A 5,220-nucleotide genomic window follows, 5' to 3' on the forward strand; every position below is an offset into this window, starting at 1 on the left:
CTGGAACTTTCTCTGTAGACCAGGCTGGCCTCAAGCTTAGATATCTGCTTGTCTCTGCCTCCCAAGTACGTGCCAACATTGCTTGTTCCTGGATGTCTTTCTTAAACCCGTGTGTGTGTGTGTGTGTGTGTGTGTGTGTGTGTGTGTGTGTGTGAAGAAAAACCTCTAAGGGGACAATGAAATGGCTCAGCAGGTAAGTGTTGGATGCCAGGCCCTTCAGAGGAGAACTGATTCCTGAAAGCTGACCTCTGACCTACACATGGGAGAGTGCACACACAGAAATGTCAAAAGAAACCTCATCATACTCATCTTGAAATTCTGGGGCTGAGTCAAAAATCCTGGGGCCAGGCTGGCAGGATGACTCAGTGGGTTGAACGCACCTGCTACCAAGCCCGAGTACCTGGGTTTCTTCCCTGGGACCCACATGGTGGACGGAAAGAAACCTTTGTTCTTTAACCTCTGTACGTGTGCTGTGTGTGCCTGTATACCTCTGACAGATAGATAAATGTGGTTTTGTTTTGCTTTTTTCTTCTGAATCTTGGGACTGAGATTATAGGTCAGTTGGTAGAATGTTTGCTGAAGTGTGTGAAGCCCTGGGTTTGATCAAGGCCTCGCCCTGGGGAGACTGAGGCAGAAAGGTCAGAGGGTCAAAGGTCTTTCCCTGGTGGTTAGTGAGCTGGAGGCCTGTCTGGGCTGTGTGAGACCCTGTCTCCAAAAGAGAAAAGGAATTCTTCCTAGATTTACCTGATAAGAAATCTCTAGAAAGAACTGCAGGAGGCAGTATAGAACTGCCTGTGTCTCCGGGTATACTCTAAGGCCACCAGTAGTAAGACAGCCTCTACCTCTCTAATCCCAGCACTCTGAATTTTGAGGCCAATCTGGCCAGTATAGCAAGACCCTGTCTAGAAAGGGGGAGGGCATGGGTGTTGGGCCCTGGATCTACTACTCAGAAGGCAGATCAATATAAATTCAAGGTCTACCTGCTGTAAGTATCCAGTTCCAGGCCAGCCAAGCTTACGTAGCCAAATCTGTTCCCTCCAGAAGTCAGGACTTCAGGTTCCCTGAAACTGGAGCAATGGACGGTTGTGATCCACTATTCGGGTGCTGGGAATTGAACCCAGGTCCTCTGAGAAAGCAACAAATGCTCTTAACTGCTGAGCCTTTTTTCCAGCCCCACAGAATAAAGTAAGTTCATCCTGGGTCTGTTAGGAAGTGAAGCAAGGGGCCTGCCTGGGAGAAGGCTCGGCAGCAAAAGGTGCTTCCCAGCAAGATAGCAGCCTGCATTTGATCGTCAATAGCGAAAAGGTGGAAGGGGAAGCCAGCTCCACAGAGTTGTCCTCTGACCCCCGCACCCATGCACATACATACTGTAAATAAAAATTTTAAAATAAGTCAGCCAGGTGTGATGGCACATGCTTTTTAGTCCCAGCGCTTTCAAGGCAGAAGCAAGCAGATCTTTGTGAGTTCAAGGCCAGCCTGGTCTATCTAGTGAGTTCCAGGACAGAGACTCAGTCTCAAAAAAAAAAGTCATAGAGGGTTTTTCTTTTTTTTTTTTTTTTTGGTTTTTTTTCGAGACAGGGTTTCTCTGTGGTTTTGGAGCCTGTCCTGGAACTGGCTCTTGTAGACCAGGCTGGTCTCGAACTCAGAGGGTTTCCTTTGAAAGAGAAGAAAAATGTTAGCTGCTTGGGGAGAGTTGACTGGGGTTGGTGGGACTTAGGGTGGCAGCCCTGAACCAGGAGCCTTGTGCAGTGACCCACACAGAGCTAGTGATGGCAGGGTGACAGGGTGGAGGTGACAGGAACCAGTGGCCTCCTAGTGCAGACTAAAGTCTAGTTTGGGCCTAGTGGCTGAAGCAGCCCTCCAACCGCCAAGGCCTCTTAGGACTGTGGTCAAAAACACACTGACACAGTGGTTAAGATGGGCCAGTTTGACACCTAGTCCTTCCTGTAGGTGTGGTCTTCTTTATGGTTTCCTTAATTCCTTATGCGTCATCCCAGCAGATAGTAAAATATCCAAAAGTCACAAAGAAGCCAAACGTGCTGTCACACAGTGAGCCACTGTTGTGATTGGGATTCTGGTACAGTCTGGTTTTGACAGAATTTTGCTGCTCCAGACTGCCTTAGTTTGCCTGGGTGGAGACTGGGTCTCTGACAGGTCACACTTGTCAACTGTGGGCACGAGGCTGTCACTCTTCTAGTGGCAGAAACCTAGCTGTAATTCCCTGCAGACTGCCCTCCCTCCCCACCCACTACCCTCCCTACCTGCCAACTGCCCTTACAGAGCCTGCAGCCAGAGGCCACCCAGCCACGCCTCTGCTGGGCCTAACACCAACCTCAGCCAACCCTGGGGCTGCTCTGCACCTGCCCTCTGGCTCATGTGTAAATGCCAAGGCTCTTGTCACCTATTCCTGGGTTATTGCCCCAGGGAGGCAAATAGAGTCTTTGAACTTGTGCGTGTGCTGTGCCCGGCGGGAGAGTTTAGTGTTAAAGAGCACAGCTGGAGCCGGGCTGGTGCGGTGGTGGTGCATGTCTTTAATCCCAGCACTTGGGAGGCAAAGGCAGGTGGATCCCTGTGAGTTCGAAGTCAACCTAGTCTACAATGCTAGTTCCAGGACAGCTAGAACTGTTACACAGAGAAACCCTGTCCTGAAAAACCAAAAAGGAGCACAGCCAGTCCTGGCACCAGGTTCTGTTTCTCAGCTGCAGAAGCCACAGCACAACCACAGAGCACTAGCCTGCGGCCCTGACATCCCTCCCTGGAAGGCTGCTGTCTGTGCTGTATGGTTACAGGGCAAGCTCCTGCCCGTGTTCTCTGGTGAACATGGCATTGTCATTAAGCCTTTATTGTCTCAGTTGAAAGGTTGCCACCTCTGGAAAGCCCTCCCTGATTGTTCATGCTGAGACTTGTCTCTAGAGAGCTAGCAGGAAGTACTGTGGGATTTGGGGCCTGGCACCCTGTGGGACATAGCCTCAACTTCACAATATGCAAATGCCAATGGATCAACTGGCTTCTGCTAAAACCTTTAAGCACTGAAAGGCTTGAACTGGAGGATATAGCTCTGTAGTAGAGCTCTTGCCTAGCACTCAGGAGGTCTTAGGCTCGATCCGCTAGTAGCAGGGGGGAAAGTCCAGCACAAGAAATGATGGCACACACATTCCACCCCAGCACTAGGAGACCAGACACAGGCAGATCTTTGTGTGTTCCAGGCCAGCCTAGTCTAGTTAGTTTTTCATAACTAAGAAAACTAGTTCCAGCCTAGTTCCAGGCCAGCAAATGCCAAGCCCAACAGGGCTACATGGTATCAAAAATATATATGCACTGCCAGTATTTTGAGCTGGTTAGATGATTCAGTAGGTGTAGGAGGAGGTCACTTGGCTGCTTGTTTGTTTCCCAGCTGCAAAGACCCCCAAAATAATCACACAGAAACTGTATTAATTAAATCACTGCTTGACCCATTAGCTCTAGGTTCTTATTGGCTAATTCTTACATATTAATTTAACCCATTTTTATTAATCTGTGTATGGTCAGGTGGCAGTGGCTTACAGGCAAAGTTTCGGCATGTCTGACTCTGGCAGCGGCTCCATGGCTTCTCTCTGACTCGGCTCTTCTTTTAGCATTCAACCTAGCTTTCCCCACCTACCTAAGTTCTGCCTTGCTATAGGTCCATGGCAGTTTCTTTATTCATTAATGGTAATCACAGCACACAGAGGGGACTCCCACATCACCTCCTCTTTTCTGTTTAAATAAAAAGGAAGGTTTTAACTTTAACATAATAAAATTACACAAAACTAAACATGTATCAAACAAGAATTACAGTTACAATATTTATATCTACTTTATCTTTTATCATAACTAAGGAAAACTATAACTATAATCATAAATTCATCAACTCCATCAAAGACTCTAAAAGGTTATATTATCTAAGTAAACAGAAAGTACATTGTAAGCAACTCCAAAACTCTAGGAATGACAGAGACATCTTGTTACCTAGACAGTCACCTAGAGTTCTTCTGTACCATTGGGGCACCCATATTCAGCCTATAGGCCCATAGTATCTAGCAGACTTTTCCAAGAAGCAGGAAATTTTAAAGACAGGTCCACCTGTTTGTCAATCACTTTCTTCTGTGTTCTGCAGAATGTCTTGCAGAGTCTTTCATGAAGCAGGAACCCCAAAGGATCGTCTCACCTTTTGGCAAGTTCAGCAGTCATTTCTCTGCAGGTCCTGCATGTTTAGTTCATCATGCCGTCCAGGAAAGAGCAGTTTCTTGTCCAAATGGTTAACCAGCACCATAAAGAGCCTCTTCTATGCCCATCTTCCTCTTGAAGTAATTGGTGCTGCCAGGAGCATATGTATCTCATTGTCATGATAAATCCTAAATTCTTAAAACATTTTAAATGCCATATTCTGTAGTCTTTGAAAGGTTTGAAGAATACCTATCTATCTGAAATACATCTCTGTACATCTAGAAAATTTAACTAATATGACTATAAGCTTTGGCTATTATAGATGATTATCTATTAGTCTATATTTCTTAATTATACGTTACATTTTTAAATGAGCTACACAGACATGATACCTTAATCAAAAGCAGAAATATACATGTAACAAAATTGACCTTAAATTTTTATCAATAAACCAAGATCCATACCAATGCAAATCTCTATAGTATATCCCCCTTTAAATGTAAAGAAACATTTATAGACAATATTGGGGATAAGGGTGTAGTTCTGTCCAAACTACTTCCTGCTGTTTATTGGGCGAAGTGATTTTTTGAGGAGTGTTCAGGGCAACCTTTAAGGGGATCTTGATCCATCAAACAATATTAATCTGGAAGCATTCCACAGGGTCTCATCCTCTGTGGAAACAAAAGAAAAACCTCTTTTCCAAAGCAACATATACTTAGATCCATATTTTGAAGACGAAATACCTTTAAAGTATATATGCTGGTTTAGTTTAACAGTCTGTACAATGATGTCTCTCTGTATTTAGCTCCTTCACAGTCAAAAAATTCAAAGATAACACAATACACATAATTCAGACTCTGTGAATTTTCCATTTTTGCATGGCTTATTTTTCTTTACTTCTTTTAATCTATGACTATCTGTACTCTCTCTCTTTAAAGACTTATCCATCACTATGACTCATCTGAACTTGTCTTTATTGCATATCTGTAATTATTTACTGTCCAGGAGTGCTTTTTAAAATGCTAAGTGCTAGCC

The sequence above is a fragment of the Microtus ochrogaster genome, linkage group LG8 (genome assembly GCF_000317375.1).
Source record: "Microtus ochrogaster isolate Prairie Vole_2 linkage group LG8, MicOch1.0, whole genome shotgun sequence".
NCBI classification, from domain to species: Eukaryota; Metazoa; Chordata; class Mammalia; order Rodentia; family Cricetidae; genus Microtus; species Microtus ochrogaster.